The following is a 26,772-nucleotide window of genomic DNA, read 5'->3' on the forward strand; positions in this document are numbered from 1 at the left end:
CCCCCCCCCCCCAAAAAAAAAAAAAAAAAAGAGGTAGAGGTTTTTGACCGAAGAGATGTGAAAAAATGTTTGATTTGTGCCCACAGTTCATGAGACATGCAGCATGCAGTTTGACTCAGCCATATACAGAGTCAAATAGCAAAGATCGCAGCACACTCTAAAAATCTCTTTATTATGGTTCCATAACAGCATTGTTTTTGAGGGTGCAGTGGCCCCCTTTGTCAAAGCAACAAACAGAATAATCTATTGAAATGCATACATCCTCATCACATGTAAGACTTGCCCCAAAGCTTAGAGCCTGATGCCAGGGACAATGTAACTGAATGGTCACCCAGTGCCCGAAAAGGATCACCATTCACCCAGATGTAGAATCAACAATGAGGATGGTCATGTAGCAGTGATAGCTTCCTGGACCTGTCATCACTGGAGGGCACCTACAAAAAAGGTAAGTGTGTGCCATAATTGACAAGTGTGTGTTGCATACTCGCTGATTAGGCTGACCCCCACCAAAAAAAAATTCGTTTTGGTTTAAGGTAATAAAAAAGATCACCAATCTGCCTTCAAATCCCCCCACAGTTCCCCCCTAGCTGCTCTCTTCACTCCTCCAATGACCTACTAATGACTTCCTCACTCATAACCTCATCACACACACGGCTCCAAGACTTTTCTAGAGCTGCCCCATTCTCTGGAATGTTCTTCTTCGTCTTGGTCAGCTTGCTCCTACTTTCTGCTAATTTAAAAGAGCCCTTAAAGCAATGCTTCAACCTCACCTACCCATCTTCTTCTGTCTCCTAAACCTTCACTACTTACAATTCCAAAGCTGCTCTTTTTAGATTGTAAGCTCTTTGGGGCAGGGTCCTCTCCTCCTCCTGTGTCACTGTCTATATCTGTGTCATTTGCAACTCCTATTTAATGTACAGCGCTGCATAATTTGTTGGTGCTATAAAAATCCTGTTTATTATATTAATAATAACAACCAATTGTCAGCTCCCTATGTTGCCTGCTGGTGATTCTGGCTTCACACGTCTCCCCCTGCTTTGACACCGGATCCTTATACCCGAAACCTTACTGGTGCTCTGGCCACTTGTCCTATAAAATCCTTCCCATTGTATATAGTTTTCTGTCACCATGTTTTAGGGTTGTTGCATTATTCACTGTTGTTTTCTGTGCTGTGAATACATTTTTAGTATACGCTGCCAATGCTGGTCTCCCCTTTGTTCCTGTTGGTAGAAACCCTGACACCAATACAGGTAAATTACACAATCACTAATTACCCCATATATGAATTCATTACCCTTTTATGAATCGAGCATTAAAAGGGGCAATAATTAATGCCCCCTGTGAGTGATTTGGTTTGAACACAGCCTGTATTTACAATTTCCTCTCCATTCCCCTTTAACCATAACCAGTTTATGAATACTTGTTACATGCACTGTAAAAGTATAAAGGGGATTAAGATTTGGAGGAACCTTTGATCACGCCAGAATTTATTCTGCTTGCATACCTCTTAGGTTAAACCTCCAGTTTTGCCCTTTTTCGGGGATTAAATCTTCATGCTCAGACTTGTGAGAAATTTAGATAAATTCCCAGGATTGGAAAAAAAAAAAAGAAACCCGAGAAGCCCTCTGGTATCATTTGACACCTGAAAAATCCAATGATTGCTTTATATGACAATAAAAAGTTTTTCTTTATTTAGAATATTCTGTGGTAGACAGAATAATTCCATAGTAGAATGATTGTGCTGCCGGGACTGATTTATAAAAATATAAGAGCTAAAGACTTATTGAAATCTAAAAGATGTAGGAGGATCTTTTTTTTTATGGCAACAATCGGTTCCATCTTTCGTTCTGCTAGATAAATGATAAATGAAATAAAGCAGCAGTGAGCAAAAAAGTGCTTGGTTTGTCATTGCTGTTCACACAATTCCATATATTCTATCCGATTGTATAATTCCAAATATCAATGAGATCAGCTTCACTATCTACACACCACTTGGCCAATTATTAATGTTAATAAATGGAAATTATATAGCGCCAACATATTATGTAGCACTGTACATTAAATAGGGGTTGGAAATGACAGACAGATACAGACAGTGACACAGAAGGAGGAGAGGACCCTGCCCCGAAGAGTTTACAATCTAGGAGGTGGGGGAAGTATCACACAATAGGAGGGGTATATGGAAAGGTGGGAAGTAGTGAGGGTTTTAGGAGACAGACGAAGACTGGTAGGTGAGGTTGAAGCATTGGCTTTTGAGCGCTCTTTTAAATGAGTAGAAAGTAGGAGCAAGCTGAATAGGATGAGGAAGACCATTCCAGAGAGTCGGGGCAGCTCTAGAGAAGTCTTGGAGCCGTGTGTGTGATGAGGCTATGAGTGAGGAAGTCATTATTGGGTCATTGGAGGAGAGAAGAGAGCGGCTAGGGGAGTATTTTTCTATCAGGTCGGAAAGGTAAGTGGGACAAGAAATGTAGAAGGATTTGAAGGCAAAGCACAGGAGATGAATTTGATTCTAAGGTGAATTGGAAGCCAATGAAGAGAACTACAAAGAGAGACAGCAGAAGAGGAGTGGTGGGAAGACTGTGTATGGTGTAGGTAGGTGGGAAGGCTGTGTATGGGGTAGGTAGGTGGGAAGGCTGTGTATGGGGTAGGTAGGTGGGGAGGCTCTGTGTATGGTGTAGGTGGGTGGGAATGCTGTGTATGGGGTAGGTAGGTGGGAAGGCTGTGTATGGGGTAGGTAGGTGGGTGGGAAGGATGAGTCTGGCTGCAGCATTCATAATAAGTTGTACAGAGAGTCGGGATAGTGGAATACCAGAGAGGAGGAGGTTACAGTAGGAAAATCCTTTGAAGTGATAGTTTGGCCATTAACAAGGGGTGGGATATATTAGGCAGTAAGTGAACACTGAAACATGATGTGTTGGAAACAGGAAAAGTAGACAAGTTTAAGGATCTGAGCAAATCTGATTTGTCAATTGTCTTGGGGTCAGAGCATCTCAAATGGCCGGTCCAGAGGGGTGTTGCCAATACACAGGGGTTAGTACCTAGCAAATGTGATCCATGGAAGGGCATCCAATGAACCAGAATCATGATGCACCAACTTTCTGTATTCTCATATTAGTTTAGATCATAAGCTCTTCGGGGCAGGGTCCTCTCCTTCTCCTGTGTCACTGTCTGTATCTGTCTGTCATTTGCAACCCCTATTTAATGTACAGCGCTGTGTAATATGTTGGCGCTACATAAATACTGTTTATTAATATTATTAATCAGAACCCCAACCCATGTGACTCCCCTGAATGCCCTGTGTGGTGGCTCCATTTGTTTGATTGGCAGCAGCTCCTCCGGGGATCCTCACCATCATATTCTAGACAAACACTTTGTCTAAACTCCACCCATACATCAGAAAGTATAGCATTTTGTTGCAAAATGTAGGGGTGTCAAGACAACCCTTTAAGGTAAAAATTGCAACACCCTTTTTTTTTTTTTTTTTACTAAAAGGGTGCAGCACGGCCCCCTAATTCTCGAAAATCGAGGCATTCTCCAGGAAATCGAGAACGCATGCGCAGTGAGATCGGCAAGTTTTTTTCCATCCTACATCACCCAATCTCTCGCCTGTGTCGGGTGACGTAGGATGACAAACCTGGAAGAGAAGATAAAAACGGATGATGGGACGACGCGGGACCCGATGCAGGACACCCCCGGATGGATCAGAATGCCCTGCGGGAACTAATAGTTGGATTTAGAAAGACCTCTGCAGAGAGACTGCTGCTTCTGCACAAAGAACAAAGATCCTTCTCTGCAAGATGGGGACAGGTCTTTCGTCTCTGCTGCTGCTTTCTTTACCAAATGAAGGCTTATAACACCATTTTTTTTTTTTAATTTTAGGCATCCAGAATGTTTTTAGCTAAATTCGAAGTTTAATTAGGCTTTTGTTTGCTGTAAATAGGAAGTAAATTATTATTATTATTAAACAGGATTTATATAGCGCCAACATATTACGCAGCGCTGTTCATTAAATAAGGGTTGCAAATGACAGACAGGTACAGACAGGAAGAAAGGACCCGAAGAGCTTACGATCTAGGACGTGAGTGAGGTGATCTGTTATCTACATACTTATCAAAAACTGAAACCTAAACACAGGTGGTTAAATAAAAAATGGGGCCCCAGGCACATATAAAGTATGGGGCTCTGAGGAAAGGGGGAGGGGAGATTGCCTTGGACATTCGCCTGGTTTGCCCCACCCTACAGCTGGCCAATGATCAGCTTTACATTCACCTACATGTTTCAGTTCATCAATGGCAGATTGATTGTTTCTTTTTAGTGATTACAATGTATCTATATTTAGACAGGAATTCATAGCTATCTTTTATTATCATAGACACATTTTCCTGACTTTTCCAGGAATATATAATCATTTCAGGGCAATGATCCAGGAACTGATGAGCTCCCATAGATAATATCACAGCCTTGGAGCTGGTATGTAGGTTAGAAGTCAGGAATGGCAGCTTTCCACGTGGTTCATGACAACCAGGAAGTAAGAATATGAGGGCAATTACGTCACACATTTGACCTTCATGCCAGTAGTTGACGTCCCGCGCCGTTACGTAGCGTGGGCGTGGCTTTCAGTGAGCTGTCAGTGCCGCCATATGGAATGTAAAGAGTGATAGGTGAGGATCCGCCCCTTTCTCCCTCCGCCTCACAGACAAAGCCCCGGACAACGGGCCGCTGTACCGAGCCGCCATTGGAAGCCGGTGATGGCAGGTAATGTGGGGGCTGTGTGTAGAGAGAGCGGGGCCGGTGTCTGACAGCTGCTGGATTGGGGGCGGGGTGACACATAGCACAGCCTGAATGGCATCTCTATGGGCAGAACATGGAGGGCACCATGCCTAAGAATGGCTGATGGAAGGGTAGAAGGTATGGGGCCAGAGACACTTCAACCTCCTGCAGGTGGGCAACAAGGCAGAGGTGCCAGTGATGAAGGGGGCATCAGGGGCTGAGAGATGAGCAATGTGGGGTATCAGTGCCAGGGGGAGATGAGGGACTGGTAGATTGGCAATGTGGGTATCAGTGCCAGGGTGAGATGAGGGATTGGTAGATGGGCAATGTGGGGTATCAGTGCCAGGGATTGGTAGATGGGCAATGTGGGGTATCAGTGCCAGGGATTGGCAGATGGGCAATGTGGGGTATCAGTGCCAGGGGGAGAATAGGGATTGGTAGATGGGCAATGTGGGCTATCAGTGCCAGGGGGAGATGAGGGATTGGTAGATGGGCAATGTGGGGTATCAGTGCCAGGGTCAGATGAGGGATTTGTAGATGGGCACATGTGGGGTATCAGTGCCAGGGGGAGATGAGGGATTGGTAGATGGGCAATATGGGGTATCAGTGCCAGGGTAAGATGAGGGACAGGTAGATGGGCAATGTGGGGTATCAGTGCCAGGGGGAGATGAGGGATTGGTAGATGGGCAATGTGGGGTATCGGTGACAGGGGGAGATGAGGGATTGGTAGATAGGCAATGTGGGGTATCAGTGGCAGGGGGACATGAGGGATTGGTAGATGGGCAATGTGGGGTATCAGTGCCAGGGGGAGATGAGGGATTGGTAGATGGCCAATGTGGGGTATCAGTGGCAGGGGGAGATTGGCAGATGGGCAATGTGGGGTATCAGTGCCAGGGGGAGAATAGGGATTGGTAGATGGGCACATGGGGGTATCAGTGCCAGGGGGAGATGAGGGATTGGTAGATGAGCACATGTGGGGTATCAGTGGCAGGGGGAGATGAGGGATTGGTAGATGGGCATGGTGGGGTATCAGTGCCAGGGTGAGATGAGGGACTGGTAGATGGGCAATATGGGGTATCAGTGGCAGGGGGAGATGAGGGATTAGTAGATGGGCAATGTGGGGTATCGGTGCCAGGGGGAGATGAGGGATTGGTAGATGGGCAATTTGGGGTATCAGTGGCAGGGGGAGATGAGGGATTGGTAGATGGGCAATTTGGGGTATCAGTGCCAGGGGGAGATGAGGGATTGGTAGATGGGCAATGTGGGGTATCAGTGGCAGGGGGACATGAGGGATTGGTAGATGGGCAATGTGGGGTATCAGTGCCACGGATTGGTAGATGGGCACATGTGGGGTATCAGTGCCAGGGGGAGAATAGGGATTGGTAGATGGGCACATGCGGGGTAACAGTGCCAGGTGAGATGAGGGATTGGTAGATGGACACATGCGGGGTATAAGTGCCAGGGATTGGTAGATGGGCACATGTGGGGTATCAGTGCCAGGGATTGGTAGATGGGCACATGTGGGATATCAGTGCCAGGGATTGGTACATGTGGGGTATCAGTGCCAGGGATTGGTAGATGGGCACATGTGGGATATAAGTGCCACGAATTGGTAGATGGGCACATGTGGGGTATCAGTGCCAGGGGGAGATGAGGGATTGGTGGATGGGCAATGTGGGTTATCAGTGCCAGGGTGAGATGAGGGATTGGTAGATGGGCAATGTGGGGTATCAGTGGCAGGGGGAGATGAGGGACTGGTAGATGGGCAATATGGGGTATCAGTGCCAGGGGGAGATGAGGGACAGGTAGATGGGCAATGTGGGGTATCAGTGCCAGGGGGAGATGAGGGATTGGTAGATGGGCAATGTGGGGTATCAGTGCCAGGGGGAGATGAGGGACTGGTAGATGGGCAATGTGGGGTATCAGTGCCAGGGTCAGATGAGGGATTGGTAGATGGGCTCATGTGGGGTATAAGTGCCAGGGATTGGTAGATGGGCACATGTGGGGTATCAGTGCCAGGGATTGGTAGATGGGCACATATGGGGTATCAGTGCCAGGGGGAGATGAGGGATTGGTCTATGGACACATGTGGGTTATCAGTTCCAGGGGGAGAATAGGGATTGGTAGATGGGCACATGCGGGGTAACAGTGCCAGGTGAGATGAGGGATTGGTAGATAGACACATGTGGGGTATAAGTGCCAGGGATTGGTAGATGGGCATGTGTGGGGTATCAGTGCCAGGGGGGGATGAGGGATTGGTAGATGGGCACATATGGGGTATCAGTGCCAGGATTAGATAAAGGGATGGGTAGAAGAGCCCATGTGGGGTGTCACTGCCAGGTTGAGATGTGGGATTGGTAGAAGGGCACATGTGGGGTATCAGTGCCAGGGTGATATGATGGATTTATAGATGGGCACATGTGCTGGAGGTAGGTTAAGGGACTGGCAGCGTTGGCATGAGATGGGTGACTGGTAGAAGGGCACATGTAGGGTATCAGTGCGGGAAGTTACATCATAGACTGGACAAATAGCATGTGGGGTATCATTGCACGATGAGATGATGGATGGTGAAGGGCACATATGGGGTATAAGTGCGGGGTGAGATGATGGATGGTGAAGGGCACATATGGGGTATCAGTGCGGGGTGAGATGATGGATGGTGAAGGGCACATGTGACTTTAGGGCACCTCTGGGGTATTTCTACATTGCATCCCTGGGATATCAGTGCTGGTAGGAGCTGAAATACTGTTCTTAGTATGCTGTGTGTGGCAGAGATATCAGTGCTGGGGATACACAGGGGGACCAATGGCAGATGATCACATATATAGATGATCAGACATCATGTTTTGCATTAGGGTGCACTTTTGCCATTCTGCACCATACTGCACGGCACCTCCATGCACTTTGACTTCCCTGCTCGGCGTGCTTGTTCCAGGGCAGTGACCGTATAAAAATTAGCGAAGCAGCATAGCAATCCTACAGCTGGGATTTTCATAAGGAGTTCATAAGCAGTTGCAGTCCTCATCCTGGCTACATGACAGGTTCTCTTTTAGCAGCGTCATATTTCTGGATAATTTTATCCCGCTATGTTCATCATCCGTTATCACCGCCGGTCACACAATTACTGAATAATTAAACGTATTCCTGCAGATGATTGGCTGTGTGTACTGACGCACAGTTCTGTCGCCGTTCTTTGTGTTGAATGAACAAAACGTCTGCTGCCCACATCTTCCATTGAATGACGCTCCGTCCTATGTGACGTCATGGAAAGTTTCTGCACTGGTAGAGATTTCTATGCCGCTATCTGGGTGTTGGAATCGGCACGCCATGTCCCATTGGAGGTAGTTTTCCAGATTTCGGATCCGCTTTGGAATGTATGGATCATAAAGCCAACAAAGTCTTGTAAAGTCGCTTTGAGAATTTACAATTTCAGGTCTTCAGGGACCCCCTCCTATAAATTCTATATCCACAGCTCACAGTACATTAGTGTGGTGGTCAGTGGGATGAATTTCTCTTACATTGCTGGCCGGTAGGTAGAATGTCACCCTTACAGATAGCCAAAAACATTATTGGTGTCACTGAAACTGACCTGGGAGGTCCAAACTGCTCATTGCTCAAGGAACCCCCAGCAGCCTCAGGAGGAATCCTGGTTGAGAATCAATGTATTGGATCAAAGGAGAAAAAAGATTTTCATTACTTGTCCGGCTGTTTTGCAGAGATCCCCTTTTTTCCCCTCTGTGCTATTATTCTTGCACTGTGTTAAAGTGGAACTCCAGCAGCGTGGGTTGTAAATACTGGGACCCTCCCTTAGCAATAATGCTTTTCCCCTCGAATCTTTTAGGTCAGGGGTGTCAAACTCTGGCCCACGGGCCAAATCTGGCCAGCAGTGTCCTTTTTTTTGGCCCCCAAAGGATTCCTAAATATGAATTGCAGCTGGTCCGCCGCTGCATTAAAATAGCGCTGCCACTACAATTCCCGGCATCACTCACATATATAGACCAGCGGGCTCTCTGCCTATGGGTGCCCCGCATCGGACGGTTTTAGAGATGCAGGAAATTGTAGTTGCGGTACTATTTCAGTTTCAAGTTTGCCCCGCGAGTTTGTCTTAAGTTTTTCATTTTGTCCCACTGTGTATTTGAGTTTGACACGACTCTTCTAGGAAGTCCTCTAATCTCACAGAAGTTTCCTCTTCATTCTAGTCGATGGCAGGTTGGTGGGCATTCCACCTGCACTAGGTTTTGCTCTCATGTTGGGCCTGATTTAATAACAATACTGGAGAAGATTATCATGGGAGAACCTGGGGGATCCAACAAACCTAGAATGCATCTCGTCTAGGATTGAAAACATCTAATAGAAGAAATCTATTTCAGGTTTGCTGGATCACTCAGGTTCTTCCATGATAGTCTATCTTCTCCGGTCTCAGAAAGCTTTCTTTAATCAGGTCAAACTTGAGAGTGCCCCTTAGTGCAGGTGGAATGGACGCCATCTTGACACCAACTATAATACAGAGGAAACCTAAAAGAAGTCTTCTCCAGTCTTGGAGCTTTTCGAAATAACTCCCATTATGTTTGCTTGAATATTGTAACTCCAGCTTGCATGATGCTGCACCCTGAGGAGATGTCCTGAATGACGTGACCCTCGCTCTACACAAAGAGGACCGGTAACATTTAAATGATGATGAACATTGCAGAATCACATTCTGTTTTTTTTTGTGATAGAAAAATACCCCCCTAGCCGCTCTCTTCACTCCTCTAATGACCTACTAATGACTTCCTCACTCATAACCTCCTCACACGCACGGCTCCAAGACTTCTCTAGAGGTGCCCAGACTCTGTGGAATGGTCTTCCTCGTCCTATTCGGCTTGCTCCTACTTTCTGCTCATTTAAAAGAGACCTCAAAACCCAACGCTTCCCCCTCACCTACCTGTCTTCTTCTGTCTCCTAAACCCTCACTACTTCCCACCATTCCATATCCCCCTCCTATTGTGTGATACTTCCCCCACCTCTTAGATTGTAAGCTCTTCTGGGCACGGTCCTCTCCTCCTCCTGTGTCACTGTCTGTATATGTCTGTCATTTGCAACCCCTTTTTAATGTACAGCGCTGCGTAATATGTTGGCGCTATTTAAATACTGTGTAATAATAATAATAATGATTGCAGGCTGTGAACATCTTTTTTTTGGTAAACTTCCACTGATGTGGTGTAAAAGCATTATTGAGGGTGATGGGGGGGGAGGGGTTGTTTTATAGGATATTACCCACCTTTTGATGGGGTTCTCTTATCCTCTGCATACAGCTAATTCTTGCAGATCTCAAATCATGGAATTCAATAAAATAGTCCATAATTGTGTTATATAATTCCAGTATGATTCATATAAATGGTGTTTTCTTGGTTTTACAATATTTTACAATTTATAACTTTGCTGTGGGTTTTTTCCGTATACTCCAGTTTTTTCCCACATCCCAAAAACATGCAGTTAGGTTATTTGGCTTCCCCCTCAAATTGACCATAAACTGTGGTAATGACATATGACTATGGTAGGGACATTAGATTGGGAGCTCCGTCTGAGGGACAGCTAGTGACATGACTATGGACTTTGTACAGCGCTGTGGTATATGTCGGCACTTTATAAATACTGTGTGATAATAATAACAATAAGTGTTGGTTTCCCATCAGATTTCTGGGCGTCATTTCCTATAAATGGAAGGGAGATATGTGGTGTGGAAAATAACAAGTATTCCCTCTGCCCCATCTATTCCTTCGCCTATTTTGTTTATACAATTGGAGGTATGCAGTGTTCTCCCCAGACCCTTTTAGCTGGGCACACCACCCAGCATTTTTTAGTAACCACCTGGCTGTTTTTGGGTGGTTTCCTAAAAGTTGGGTCACAATACAATGGCTGTCACCGCCTACAGCTTCTTCCCAGCTTAAAAACCTTCCTGGGGAGAATACTGTAATGCTTATCAGCGATCCTTGTGGGCTGGAAAACCTTCAGCATCTGACAAATCCCTGGACCCCGCTGGGCACTAGTTCTCTTTTCTGACCCCATACATCAGTACATAGCTACGGTGTCCTTTAGCTGCATGGGGGGCAAAGAAAAGAGCCAGAGGCAAAATGTTGGTGCCCAACAGGGAAATATTTTGTCCCTGGGGACCTACTGGAGATGATTTCCATTCATTTACTGAGTCTGAATAGTTTGGAGCCGATTCATATTTAGCATCGTTATCTGATCCCGTAGGAAGCGTCTCTTTTGGTGGTTTAGTTTTGCACAATTTCTATCATCCTTCTCCACCCAAGCAAGTGGTTTTTTTAATCCTCTTTTTGTTATATATGAATAACATTTATAAAGTAAAACAAAAGTGATGAATGATTGGACATTGCGCATTGTGCTGCACATTTCCTCTTCAGAAGGACCTGCCAACTCCTAAACCCTGGAAACATTGACCAGACAACACAACCCTTTCAGGTTTTATTGTAATACGGACCGTAATGTTTTGTCTCCTTTCTAATGATAGCTGCTGGGCTTTAGATTGTCATCAAATTATATAAAAGATTGTAATGGGGGAGTTCAACATTCAGGACCAGGGTTTCAGTTGGCTAGAACTGGTCAATAGGTCCAAAAATCTACTTTTTTTTTTTTTTTTACATTTTTATAAAGTTTACATGTATAAAAATAATCTTTTCTTATGTTTTCTTTTAGGAATTTCTTTTGAGAGAAGCAAATGATGTTCAGCTAGCATTATGCAAATATTGACTCATATAAAGGTAAGATTTCTTTTTCCTAAATATAAACTTCAATAAGCTTTAAGTCCCTTCCGTCGGAGGGATATGGATACCCAGCCACATCTGCTGGTTACCAATAATCAAATTTTTGTTCCGATATAGATGGGGGTAAACTTCACACAACCAATAACTTAGCCAAACAATGAATTTATCAAAAAATGGAAAAACAATACCTAAGAAATATTTTTTGGGATCATAATAAAAAACAAATAAGAAGGACATTACATACTTATATATAATTAAGTATGTAATTCATTGTCTAGTATCTGTATGGTATATGTATGGTATGTACTACTCAACATATATTATACCTACCTTGATCCTTTCTATATACATCTTTTGTAGAACTTACTAATAGCCTCTGTGCAATATCTACTGTGAAACACGTTGGAGTTCTATATATGGGGAAGGATCTACTAACTTCTCTCATTATAGGAGCAACACACAAGTACCATGTTTATTGTACTAAACCTACATTGTTATAGATTGCTATGCAAGCCTTCATCTAAATAAAGCTGTTTTGTATTTTTAAAATATGATTCCAAAAAATCCCTTTTTTAGGCATGGTTTTGCCCTTTTTTGATGTATGTACTGCTGGTTGATTGGTTTCTACTTAGATTGCCCATAGTATGTGTATTCGATCCTTATTGCTGCATATTATGTTGGCGCTATAAAAATGCTGTTTAATAATTATTTATATTATTATTTAAATATGTTTATTAATAATAAATAATTGGTTCATAGATGTAACCAGCCACATAAGAAAGCCTTGGAATTTTACTAAATAACTCGTGCTAATTTACCTTCTATGTTATGGAACTTCTCTAAATTGTACTTTTACTTTACCACTGTGCAAATCATCTTCTTCAAGGTCCTTTGCCAGTGAACTTTTGTTTATTGTTAAAGCTTGCAAACAACAAACCTCAGTGAGTTTCATAAAAGCATATTTACATTTACATATATACAAAAGTAAAAATGGCTCTAGATGAAAATAGAAATACATGAAACAAATTAACAGCATCCTCAATAGCTAAACTTCATCTGAATAACAATCTCCCCTCACGTATATTACTACTGAAGGAAATGGATACTTGGGGCCCTCCCCACCCTTTTTTACACCTCTATGTTAAGGGGAGCAGAAAATGGTCAGGTCACTCCTCCAGCACACACTTCTCCACCATATACACATTTGCTTTTCCTGCAGCGTGCACAAACACACTAGTCTTACATTATGGCCGACATATTACGCAGCGCTGTACAAAGTCCATAGTCATGTCACTAGCTGTCCCTTAAAGCAGCTCACAATCTAATGTCCTTACCATAGTCATCATTATCACAGTCCAAGGTCAATTTTTTGGGGGGACGTCAATAAACCTAACTGCATGTTTTTGGAATGTGGGAGGAAACCGGAGTACCCGGTGGAAACCCACACAAACACGGGGAGAACCTGTGAACTCCATGCAGATAGAGCCCTGGCTGAGATTTGAACCTGGGACCCAGTGCTGCAAAGGCCAGAGTGCCAACCACTGAGCCACTGTGCTCCAGTGTTTCCTAAAGTAGACTTGAGTTTAAATCCTAAGATAATTAAGAAAAATAAACAGCTTTTGCATTCCATCTGGAGTTGTATCATGTAGGAATTCCTTTCCACATCTTGACCTCACCATTCTTTCAGATTGATCCAATGATTGATCATTCAAATCACTTTTATGAGTTCAATACTTTTTGGTGTTTTAATGAAAACTGTTTCATTTTAGACTGTTCTCTCTTTCTATATCTCCATTGGAAATGGTCAACAGGACACACAAAGAGTCCATGACTGGAGAAGATAGACTATCAAGGATCCAACAAACCTGAGAAGGATCTGGTCCAGGATTGAAAACATTTACCAAATGAAAAAGAAACCTATTCCAGGTTCTCTATCCTCTCCAGTCTTGGAGAACTAATAAATCAAACTCCTTGTGAGAATGAATCTCCCCAATGGAGACGGCACAAACATACATTTTAGTTTACCACCCAAAACTAGCTAAACGTTTGTCAGGGTTGCACCATCTTTTGAAATCATTTTATCATTTTAGCTTTCATTTTCCTTTAATAATCTTGTATATGGCTGGAACAGATTTCACAAGCTTTCTGAAATCAGAGAACAGCTACTGAAACCTGAATATAATGTTTATGCAGTGAAAACAATCCTATCTCTAACATTCTAAAGCCACAGCCATTGTTTTCTTAGAGAGAGCAGGGAAGCTGAGCAGAACCTAATCCTCACCTCATGTCTCGGTTCCTTGTGATGGTGCCTGATCTCTGGCACAGCGCTGGAATGTGGAATATTTTTGTGTTCCTTAACCTATTACCAGCCATGTCTAAAACCGCACCGGACACAACTTTTTCTACTTGTTCACTTATAATAAATGTTTTTGGGAATTATAAACGGGTTTGTGAAAATACAACTTTCAGATGGAGGTGAAATCATCATTTTGTTTGCTCAATGCTCACATACTTGCTTCCGTCATTTCTGTATATCTGAAGACTTTTCTCCTGCACCTACTGACCCGTTATACCTGCCATACTCCTCTCCTGCTACTGTCAGATCCTTTACATTTTTTGCAGATAGTGTTCATTCTCACTTGGACATATTTCCATTAGTAATTACTCCCAACACTCCTCCCCTGCACTTATTGCTCTGTGTAAGCCTTTTTCAACCTTTTCTAACACGAAGGAACCCCTTGAAGTAACTTTCAGGTTTTCAGGGAACTCCCTCTATATAGTTATATTCACAGATTACAGTACTTTAGTGTGATGGCCATTGGGAAGAATGTCACCTTTATAGATGGCCAATAGACAATTGGTGCCATTTAAACTGACCTGAAAGATAGCCAAAAAGATCATTGGTATCAACTAAATTGACCTAAAATGCACACATTGCTCAAGGACCCCCCAACCACCTTTATGTTAGTGTTTCTTGACCCTTATAACACAGGGGAACCCTTAAAATAACATAAATAAAATAAGCAGGTCCTAGGGAACTCCTACTATAATTGCTATATACACAGCTCATAGTACATTAGTGTGGTGGTCATTGGGAAGAATTCCTCTTACATTTCTGGCCATTGGGAACAATATTGACCTTACAGATAGCCAAAAAACATCATTGGTGTCACCTAAACAGACCTAACAGGTACAAACTGCTCATTGTTTAAGGAACCCCCAGCAACCTCTGGAGGAACCCTGGTTGAGAAACATTGCTCTATGTCATACCCGTTGCGCAAACTGCCCCCGGTCATACCCATGCCATTCCTTTCCTGCACATACTTAATTCTGTCATACCTTTCACTTCCCCTCCTTCCCGCTAAAACATGCCCGCTTTGGCATTGTTTGGTTTATGGCCGACTTACATAAGCAATGGGCTTTCCAGTGAACTAACACTTTCTAAGCCCACCAGTCCCTTGGTGCACACCATTATAATTCTATCTGATTGTCTGTTGTCTGCAGGGAGTTTTCATTTAGTTAAGGAGATTAGTAGCTCTCTACTGTATGCCAGATGAGGCCCAGGCGTGTAAAACTACCAGTTTATTTTAATCACAAATCCAATTGACTTGTCAAAGCTTTACTTGGGAGCATCGTCAGGCTGCAGACAGTAAGTGAAGCTTCTGCACATCACTATGCACACACATTCACAGTCTTATCGGAAATCCAGTGAGATTGCTGAGCAGCTTGTCAAAGTATTCCCAGCCTGTCCCTTGCATGCATTCTCATTCAGTCCTAATGAAGCTCCCGATAATGATTTTGTACTCCAAACTACCTCTCCATAATAATGAATTACAGCACATACATGGACCTAAGCTGTAAGAAGTGGCTGTATGATTTTGTACGTGATATCTCCCTGCATCGGCCCAGTGTATATAAGACTCGTAGGGTAGTGAGGAATGGGGGCTGCAATATGTGCGCAGTTATATAATCCAGTCCTTTCAGTGCGTGTTGGTAAGTGGGGGAAGTATCACACAATAGGAGGGTGATATGGAATGGTGGGTGAGAAGCGAGGGTTTAGGAGACAGAAGAAGACGGGTAGGTGAGGTTAAAGAAGAAGGAATTTAGGGCTCTTTTAAAGGAGCAGAAAATAGAAGCAAGCTGAATAGGATGAGGAAAGACCCTGCCCAGAAGGGGAGGATTTAGTATATGTAGCTTTCAGTGGCGTAAAATATAAACCTACAAATATTTATTACATTACTAAAGGAACAGTTTGTGAGGGACTATGTCCCAAGATGTTTCTTTATGAGGAAATCAAGGTGAATAACACTGTTGCCCTGTGCAATATTGATTTTAGAATCAAAAGAAACTCCACAGAAAAGAAACTCCACAGCTCAGTTTTGGATGTATTATCTACCCACAGTGCACAACGGTGAAAACCAATAATTAAAATGAATAATAATAATTGAAAGGTGCTAATCTTTTGGGAAAACAAAGTGGTCATGGTGCTCACAACTGTATCTATTAAATCAACGGTAACCATGTCGTTTGGGGTGATAGATTACATCTGAAAGAGATTTGTTTCATGAAAGTTCAAAAATGAGACTGCTACAGTCCAGTTACCATGTTGTGTCCTTCTGACGAAGCCTTTGAGTGAAACGCGTCAAGGATGCTAGTATGGAAAACGTTAAATATGTAATTGACAAATGTCTGCACATGTAATGTATAGTGGAATAATTCTGACTGATCAGTTTTTTATTTGTTTTTAAAACCAGGTGGAACATAATAAATTAGCACAGAAATGCTTTTATAAAATTTTGATTGTTTTTTGCTAACCACCTTAAAAGTCCCATATGAGACAATATTGGCATTGCTAAAGTTGACCTAAACTGTAGGAACTCGACAAATTAACTTTCTATGTACCGGGAACACAGAAATGTTATTACCTAAACAGTACCCAGAAAAATAGCTGTGCTTTTCCAAATATGTAAAGGTGCCTGGGTACTCCTGTCCTTGCGCCCTTGACAGCTCACACTTACGGTCCGCTCCCTGACTGGTATATTGCATTATACAGTGTACAGTAGAGCGGCTTCTCGCCTTCATTCTTCTTTGTTCTGTCCTGAGTAGCGATTCTCCTTGATCCAGGTCTGCAGTCTGTCTGTGGGATCCCGTCTCTAATGCACGCTGCACACGCACATCAGACCAGGATGTTGGAAGGGGGTTAAGCAAAAGCATCTGTACTGTGCAGATCATCCTTCTCCTTGCTGGAGCCTCTGACATAAGGAGGCAAAGCCCTGCTGATACCAATACGGCAACCTTGATACAAACACATAATGCAATAAATGGCATAGTAAGCTTGTACTGGGAAAGATAATCTAAGGGACCACTGATTACTGGTCTTTTGTCCTCTGCCTGCTTCGAGATTTCATTTCCTCTTTATTATATTTAATTCATTTAAATAAATGCATAACCTCATCAAATCATTATTTATATGTGTGACCAACTGAGGGTACAGCTCCTGGCAAATATATTTTAATATGTTCTTGTTGTTCTGAGGTCTCTTAATTTTCATGTTTGAATGAACAGACCTTTTGGGACATTCATCTAATATTTTTTTATCTGACTTGAAGATTCTTTTTTTGAGCTTCCTCTCCGTAGGCTATGAATGGCAGCTTTTTATTCTCAGCGAGTTCAGAATGAAAGCCAACATTTTCCAAATCACTGGGTCTGCACACCACGTGATCCCCCGGTCTTTTAAAAAAAAAAAAGGTTTTTCTAACGCCGGTGCAATAAGATAAACATACTTTGCCATAATTCTGTCCAGCATACGGCAATATTCCCATTTGTGTGTTTCTGGCTTTGTAACAAACACCTAACAAAACTTTTTATTTTCATGCTACATTCTTATCACAATACAAAAGTCTCTTTTTATAAAAACAGGGAATCTGACATTCCCTCAAACATTCCCTATTGGGAAGCACATACTGCCATTTAAACTCATGGACCTGGAAGTTTCCTACGAGGCAACATTCAAGGCATCGGGCCTGATTTAATAATGCTCTCCATGTCTGGAGAGGATACATTTTCTTCAGTAAAGCTGGGTGATTCAGAAAACCAGGGATGGATTTATTAGAAGGGATTTGCTATTTGTTAGCAAATGGTTTCAATCCTGGACCAGATTCAGTCCAGGTTTGCTGGATCACCCAGGTTCACTGATGAAAGTGTATTCTCTCCAGCCTTGGAGCACTTTAACAAATCAGGGCCAACTTCGGAATCCCTGTTTTATAAATAGTCGATTGGTCCGAAGGTGTCTTCCATCGGGTCCCGGCATCCGTCTCCAAGCCGGCGCTCCGGGCGTCGCCATCTTCGCCTCCTTATGTAACTTCTTCTTTGTACATCACCCGACCCAGGCGTGATGCGTGACCTCTGCAAATTTTCTCTTTTTACCAAAAGGCTTCTTCTGTGCATGCCCGAGATGCTCCGGCATGCACAGAAAAAGCACCCAAGAGCCTCCCGGGATGCATGACATAGGTATCCTGGAAAGCTTTGCGCTCCCATTTATTCTCGATCGTTTAGGTGAATTAAGGGGCAGTGCTTCACCCTATGTGTTGCACAAAAAACAAACAGAATTTTTACCTTGACAACCCTTTTATGTAAAGTGAATATTCTGAGTTTAGGTACGTTTTAAGAAGACATTGGTGATTATACCTCCACATTGATTTTATACTGGGTGTCTTTTTCACTTTGTCCACTAGGCAGTTCTAAGTTCATTTTTATTCACAATTCGTTACCTGTGTACTTATAAATCAAACGGAATGCTGCACACATTCACCTTTCAAATGCTCTGCAGAAGCTTTCCATTCAAAGGAAAAAAATGCCTATCTCCATGTATGTTGCTGAGTTCTATTTGCACTGCCTAGCCCTGTACATCCAATTGATTGTAAACTTCACATAGATTTTTCCCGGCTAAAAATTGATTGGATTATTGATAAGTTTAAACTGTAACAAAGACAGATTCCATTGCATGCAGTCCTCACTTCCAGTTACTTTGAATCTTTGTGATTAGGACATAAAAGGTCAGACCTGGTACTTTATCACCATTGCAGATAAGGATGGGACAAATGTTTATCAGACCCTCTGGAGATATCAAGGCTTAAAAGGAGAGGGGACAGATAAGTGAGGGGTAACTACCCAGGGTAGCTTTCTTGCTGTGCTTTTATCTGCTCGGAATCTTAAGGGTCTCATAAGAGTTAGAAGAAGCTGAACATTCTATTACTCTATTATACTGTACACAAGCTTAGGGCTCCAGCAAAGATTTAGGAGAAGCTGAAGGTTTTATATTATATACGATGTCCAATCTTCTGTACATTTCTTCTTATTGTAACATAAATTGTCTGTTCTACAGATACTTTCTGATTTTCCAGATAGTTTTAATTCCATCATCATCATTAGTCATTTATCCTGAACAAAATATGTCAAATCATTGTTCAGATCTGCTGAGTAAGAAGTTAGGTCAAGTGATGTCTGACCTGGCTATTTTCCATTTCCAGTTTACTTGCTGATGAAGCATCCTTTTTTTTTTTTTTTTTTTTTTTTTTTAAACATTGCACAATTGTGAAGCATTTTCTAAATTTCGGAAGAATTTTGTATTTTGCCATTCTTGTTGGTTTTGCTATATTGTACTTTTATACAGTGTTTGTATAGTGGGCTGCATGACAATTATTAATCATTAGAGCAGCCTTTCTCTATCTTTTTTTAATGAAATATTTTATTTATATAATTGGTGTCAGGCGCACAGACCTGAGAGTCACAAACTGCTCATTGCTCAAGGAACCCCCCCCTGGTTGAGAAACATTGGGTTAAAGCATCACTTTGGTTTTTTTACTCATCCACAATAGATTTGTAGAACCTTCCTTTTTTATCGTATAATTTAAGTCTACTGCTTTGTAATGTATTTATATCTAGCTCGGTGTCTTGAGGCTAATTTCCAGAAGTATGCAAATAAGTATACTTCTTTTGAGGTTTACTTCAGTTTTGCTACTATCAACCAAACACCAAAGAGACATAGATAATTGCCTTAGGTTTCTGATTATTCAATTTCAATCTCCAGGTTCTACCACTTCATTCTGCACAACATCTCCAATATCCCTACCTGTCCCCAGAGACCACCAAACTCCTTGTACACGCTCTTATCTCTCATCTGGACTACTGTAACCCCCTCCTCTCTGGTATTCCACTAACCCGACTCTCCTCTACAATCTATAATGAATGGTGCAGCCAGACTCATCCATCCTTCCCTCTACCTACCCCATACATAGCCTTCCCTCTACCTACCTACCCCATACACAGCCTTCCCACTGCTCCTCTTCTGCTGCCTTGCTTTGAAGTTCTCTTCATTGGCTTCCATTTCACTTTAGAATCAAATTCATCTCCTGGGCTTTCCCTTTAAATTCCTCCACAGCTCTTGTCCCACTTACCTTTCTGACCTGATAGAAAAATACTCCCCTAGTTGCTCTCTTCGCTCCTCCAATGACCTACTAATGACTTCCTCACTCATAACCTCATCACACGCATGGCTCCAAGCCTTTTCTTGAGCTGCCCCAACTCTCTGGAATGGTCTTCCTCGTCCTATTCGGCTTGCTCCTACTTTCTGCTCATTTAAAAGAGATCTCAAAACCCAACGCCTCAACCTCCCCTACCCATCTTTCTCTGTCCCATAAACCCTCACTACTCATCCTCCATTCACATGCACAACCAATAGATGTTTGCTGAGCAGTGATGATGTAATGTGAACAATTTTTACAATGGTCTTTCAATCTCTACAAAGGATTATTTTGCTGCATGTATAGTATCATCATTGCTTCATTCTTTCCATTTATTAAGGATCATTTGTTTGGAAAGATGATTCCTTAGTATGTGTATGTAGTTCCGGCAATATGTTATGTGAGATAGATTGATTTTAATTATTTCTTTCACTCTTCTGCTGATTTAAAAGGAGAAAGAAAACAAAACTACCAATGCATATTTATTTACAAATAAGAACAGTAACCCACAGCATCCCATTACAGTTTAGTGCTCTAACATACCGCCATGCAATGTGCAGTCCTTGATCTTTCTGCCCATCCATCCTGTGATGACTTTAATACAGAGGGATAATTAAAGATCTAATTATTGCAGTGTGGCAGGTATTTACATGTGTCTGTGTCACGCTATGTTACAGAATATGCAAGAAAATCACATCTAAGGCTACGTACATATGTCAGATGATTCTTGTCCGATATTTGTCTCAGTTCTGAGAATCTGGAGTGTGCACAGCGCCCGTCGTTCATTGATCTGTCCTGGATCTACCGATGACGAACGATCGTAACAAAAGTGAAGGGGAGAGAGCACAGCGGGGTGCTGCTCTGACGTTCTTCCCTCTCCATAGAGCAGAACTGTGCTGTATATATATATATACAGTGCTCATTCATGCATCATGCATTCTTTTGTCTTGGAAAAGATTATGAAAGATACTTTCCGACGACAAATATTATTTGTGTGTACCCAGCCTTATTCTTGCAAAGGTTAATGGGTGTAAATAAGGTAACCACAGGCAAGATGTGGCAAAAACCACACTCGCCCCTAGCAAGCTTTCGTCAGAGGCTGGAATTATAAGCGAACATTGTGTTTAAATGTAATTATCTGATGAGCTGGGCTTTATGTGGTTCCAGTAATGATGTCAGGAGGCAATTCTGACTTCAGCAGATATTAACTCCTTCTGTGTGGTTGCAGAATTCCATCAACGTAATTGTATTTTCTATTCCCAATGCAGGCCTGGTCACACGGTTGATTTTTATTACATTTTGATGTTCCTGTTTGATTAGAGATTTGTCCTTTGAGCCTTCCAATCACCAATATGATGCAAGGAAAACCTTTATAACGAATAGGACTTGAAATCTGGGTTAGGAGTAAAAATTCTTCCAGCGGTGATGCAATTGCTGCTATAGGAATGTTGCAATAAACCTGCGGTTTGTTAGGTTTGAAACAGGTGTGTAATATTCAAAATATTTCCATGTTCTGGTGGTTTCTCTTTCAAGTAAAAACAACCATTGGTCATATTTCTTCGATTCCCAAGGTGAGGAATGTAAACCACTCATTGTGCTCCTCCGATCGGTACTTGGCAGGGCTTAGGGTTTGCTTGTGGGTCCGTCTCATGGATGAAAAATGTGCTCAGTCTGGCACTGGTTTTGTTACAGGTGTGGGTAGGAACACGTAAGTTGGAAGAGGCTTTTTCTGTGTGGCCCATTTGTCTCTTAGGAAGGGCGATGCTCAGACCTGGTTCCTTCATGTTTCATAGGTAGAGCAGTATTCTCCCCAGATTATTTTGTAAGCTTTTGCGGGAGGAAGCTGTAGGTGGGTGGCAGCTCCTATTGAAACCCCAATTTGTAGTAACCACCTAAAAACAGCCGGGTGGTAACTGAAAAGTGCTGGGTGGTGCGCCCAGCTAAAAGGGGCCCAGGGAGAACACTTTAGAGTTTTCTCCATAATTAAAAAACAATACCACCCTCAAAGATCCTAGTCATTTTTTTCCTCCCTTGGTGCAGAAGAAGCTTATCTTAACTCACTGCATACTTTTCTGTTTCTTTAAAGACTATTACCATCTTGCAACATACTTAGCCCTCCAGCTTAGTGTGATATGACTAATACAATAACCACTCATTGCACTGGTTGTGTTGGTGACACATATTGCCTCGAGATTTATGAAACCTGTTATAAGTCATGCAGAAGGTTGTATAATGCAAATCACAGATATATTGCTATTTAAACCACCATAGAGGAACCACCATGGACCACCTGCTATGAGTTTTCCACATTCAGCCATGGCTGGACTTGCTCAAGGTACCTGCAGTCACTGTTTGCACTCAACAAATCTATATGAACAAATCAAAATCCACAAATTGTATCAGTACTCAAAACATTTCACACAAATTTTTTCCTAATTTTTAGGTCTGTGTGTCACTTTTTTTGTTAAGGAGTTGGTGGTTAGCGTCCAGTGAATCTTACCTTCACTTGATAATTGCAACGTGTGGTTTTGTAGACACGTGGTGCAGAATTGTCTCCCCTGTGGCGCAGAATTGGTCCCCCTGCATACCCTGTGGCGCAGAATTGGTTCCCCTGCGTACTGTGTGGCGCAGAATTGGTTCCCCTGCGTACCGTGTAGCGCAGAAATGGTTCCCCTGCGTACCGCGTGGCGCAGAATTGGTTCCCCTGCGTACCGCGTGGCGCAGAATTGGTTCCCCTGCGTACCCTGTGGCGCAGAATTGGTTCCCCTGCGTACCGTGTGGCGCAGAATTGGTTCCCCTGCGTACCGTGTGGCGCAGAATTGGTTCCCCTGCGTACCGTGTAGCGCAGAATGGGTTCCCCTGCGTACCGCGTGGCGCAGAATTGGTTCCGCTGCGTACCCTTTGGCACAGAATTGGTTCCCCTGCAAACCCTGTAGTGTTGAATGGGTTCCCCTGCATACCTTGTGGCGCCGAATTGGTTCCCCTGTGTACCCTGTTCACAATTGGTTCTCCTGCTAACCCAGGGCTTCCATCATCAAAGCTGATATTTGTGGTGAGAAAATTAGTACAGATCAGATAAATTCTATGACTACACATTGCTTTGTTGTTGAATAACTGGAATACTCTGCTGTCCATGGTTTTAATAAATCCACCATGTGGTCATCACAATGTCTGGCCGGTCTTCCTGCAACTTCAATACCTTCAAGTCAATGGTCATCAGATACATTATCTGTGGGGTTTTGTTTTATTTTAATGGTTTCTACCCTAAAATATCCTGACAGGTTTGTTGGTCTCCTCTATAATAAGTGTTCTGTGGTAAGAAAATTAGATCAAAACTACAAAAATTAGAGACTGATATGATCTGAATGGGCCATAAACATTTATTGTATTTTGTTGTAGTTTTATATATATTGTAGTCACTTAAAGCAGAAATAAACCTGCTATACTCACCTATCCCAGTTCTGTGGCAGGCCCGCCATCTTCCTTCTTTTTGGTGATGATCTTTGACCATCTCGATTGGCCGGGAGGGAATTTAGGTAATATTATTCTTTCTCAGCAAAAGTAAAGCAAGCAGAGATTGCATTTGCAGCTCAAAGATTTGACAGCTGGTAGTCGACCATGCAGGTAAGAACAGATATTACAGAAGGGACATCGCTGGCAATATCTACCTACCTGCTTTAGTTCCACTTTCAAGAGTAGTTAAACCAAACATGAACTCTTATCTATTCCTTTTAGCTGGTAAATATACCATTCAATGTATTTTTTGCTCTGCCTGTTTGATATTTACAACAGAAATTTAGATCCAACCTGTGTCCTATGCTCTTCGCATTCCTGATAGTTTACTTTTTTTCTGTACCTGCAGGGTCTTTTTTGGGATGAAACTTTTTGCATATTAATTACATATTTTTAATATTACATTATATTTCATATGTTTAATGTTGCCTTTGACTGTAAAATTTGTCTTTGGGTTCCATAACCAGTCATTGGTTTTGTGCTGACAGGGCCTCAGTAACAGCAGATTCAGCCATGGTGCTGCTGGAGTGTAAGTCATTATAGAATTTGGGCTTTTATTATTTTTTTTTTTTTTTGCATTTTTTATTTTTTTGGAAGAAATACCTGGTCAGTATTTGACTGTTCTGTATGTTTTGTTTCCATGTACTGCTCCTCTAGTTGTATTTTTGGCTCCTGGTAGCTGAGCTGTCATGAATATAATTTTATTTTCTTGTTCATTCCAAAACCATGGCAGTACCTGGGATTATTGACTATTTCTGCAGGCACACCCAGTTTATTTTCTTGGTTTTATTACCTAATCCCCTTGAGAAGGTGTTCCAGCAAAACTCATCTGCCAGCGTCCAGGCTTGCCACGTCTAGTACAAATGAAGGGATTGGTACGTTTTATTTTAAAAATTACTTTCTCTTTTCTTGATGACTCCATTTTAAAGGGGTTTATAAGAGGTAGGCCATGAAAGGAAGTGAAAGTGTTGCTCATGACAACTATTTACTTTCTTTCATTTTGTCAGAACTATTGTGGAAACATTGGACCTGTTTTATTAAAGCGCTCCAAGGCTGAAGGAGATACACTTTCATCAGTGAAGATGGGTAGTCCAGCAAACCTGGAATGGATCTAGTCTAGTATTGAAAACATTTGCTAACAAATAGGAAATGACTTTTAAGAAGTCCATTCCAGGTGTATTGGATCACCCAGCTTCACTGATGAAAGTGTATCTCCTCCAGCCTTGTGGAGCTTTATTAAATCAGGCCCATGGTTGGGGAACTCTGATTGGGTTTTGTTTTTCCATTGCTATTTTTTAGAACCCCATAGGAGTATATTTAACATATTCTTGGAGTTGGATCATTCTGGCATGAGAAAAGACACGGTCCCTGAACTAGACAAGCATGTCTGTTAGGATCTCCATTGGGCTTGTCCAAAAAACTTCAGAAACAACTTAATGGGACCTTGGCTAATCGGCCTCTTAGAGGATAAGTCCATCCAAAAGTAATATTATGGTAATTTTGGTAAAATGGCAGCCCCTGTAATCTGATTGAACTGTTAAATAACCACCCAAAAACAGCTGGGTGGTGCGTCTGGCTAAAAGGAGCTTGGTAGAACACTGAATAAAATAATCTACTCCCAACTTCTAGACAATAAATAGTGCCAACCCATATAGGTTATAGAGACTAATACATTCAAAGGAATGTTTTTGTGTTGGCAAACACGCTTGTATTGAAAAATAATGTAGCAAATCTTGTAGAACGAGTATAACCTCTCAAACCCCAATGCGTTTCGCCTCTCGGCTTTTCAGGGGTATTTTGAGAATGTTAAATGTTGTTGTATAAAACATAATTGTGTGTGAAGGTAAGGTATCCATTCCATAGGTCAATTAAATAGACAATCAGGATGAATACAGCTCATAATGAACATAGGATATGAAGAATAATGTAATAAAACAATGTTGAATGTTGACATGTATATTACGGGAGAGTGCCAATAATTGGGATCATTGGCACTCCTACAAGATTTAGGGATTTGCTGTGTAGTTGAGGTCTTGTACCCCATGAAGTAGCAAATAGGCACCGACTGATTACAAATGGTTAATGAATGTAATATATATTCAAACATAAATGTCTGCAATATAATCTATGTTTGGTACTTTATCTTTGTGTGTTTACTAACAGAAAACCCAACTATTCCTGAATACTCCTACAAATCACCTTTTGTGTGTCCTAGTATCCTCGTCCAAAAAAAAAGACCAGACTTTATTGTCATTGTGTGTGAACCCTTCTATAATAACTATATCTACTGGTTACATTATGATAATGTGATGGTTAGTGGGAAGAATGCCTCTTACATTGCCCAGATGACCAAAAAGAGCATTGGTGTCCAAAAGGCACAAATTGCTCATGGAACCCCTAGCAAGCTCTTGAGGAATCTTAGGTTTTCATGGAGCCCATGTTGAGAAAAACTGGTGTGGACCCAGAAACTATAATTTACCCAACAGATTTTGGGGTATAAGATGGTTCAACCCTGGTGGAAAGTTGGTAAACGGACTTTTATTTTTAAACCGTCAATCTCCCTTGACAGAATTCCCCAAACGCTGATACCCATTTATTTCCCACAACTTTGTATATCAGCTGAGTCAGAAGTTTTGTAAGAGAACCTGTCACCTACATACATTTTTACCATTTGCTGGTCAGTTCCTTCCCCTGTTCTGCATAGTGCCGAGTCATCCTTTTCTGTTCATTTTTTTCTGTGTTGCCAGTAATGAGGAAAGAGCGAGTCAACCTGCCAATGCCCAAATGTTTTCTCATACAATCACCTGATCGTCTTACGGCATTATCTGAAATAGTGTCAGATGATTCTGCCAAATTGTTTGTCCACTCCTTAGGTTTATTGCATTTTAAAGCTTTTTTTCTGCTAATCCTCTTGATGTAGGACATTGCAAAATATACTCCTAATAGGAAAACTGATGTAATATAGATTAAAGAAAAGTTGTAGGATATTTTGGCATCTTTCATGATTACTTCCTCGTTTGTTCTCCCCTCTTCTTCTCTACCTTCTCTTTACTATCTTCTTTCTCTCTTCCTTTTCTTCTCTCTCTCCCTTTCTCTTTCTCTCTATCTCCCCCTCTCCTCTCTTGCTTTTTCTCCTCCCTGTTGTCCATTTAATTGTGATTGTAGTAAAAGTCTCTCCTCTCTCTCACCTCTCCCCCCCC

General features: G+C 42.2%; 1 protein-coding gene across 1 annotated transcript in view; it reads left to right on the forward strand.

Moving 5' to 3' along the window:
• Positions 1–4,620: 4,620 nt before the first annotated feature.
• SLC23A2 (solute carrier family 23 member 2) overlaps positions 4,621–26,772 on the forward strand; it is a 129,595-nt gene continuing 107,443 nt past the window's right edge. The window contains exons 1-2 of the mRNA XM_072402838.1: positions 4,621–4,755; positions 11,470–11,534. The gene's annotated coding sequence lies outside the window, so the exon portion shown is untranslated. The remainder of the gene's footprint in view (positions 4,756–11,469; positions 11,535–26,772) is intronic.

This window comes from Pyxicephalus adspersus, chromosome 2 (genome assembly GCF_032062135.1).
Source record: "Pyxicephalus adspersus chromosome 2, UCB_Pads_2.0, whole genome shotgun sequence".
Lineage (NCBI taxonomy): Eukaryota > Metazoa > Chordata > Amphibia > Anura > Pyxicephalidae > Pyxicephalus > Pyxicephalus adspersus.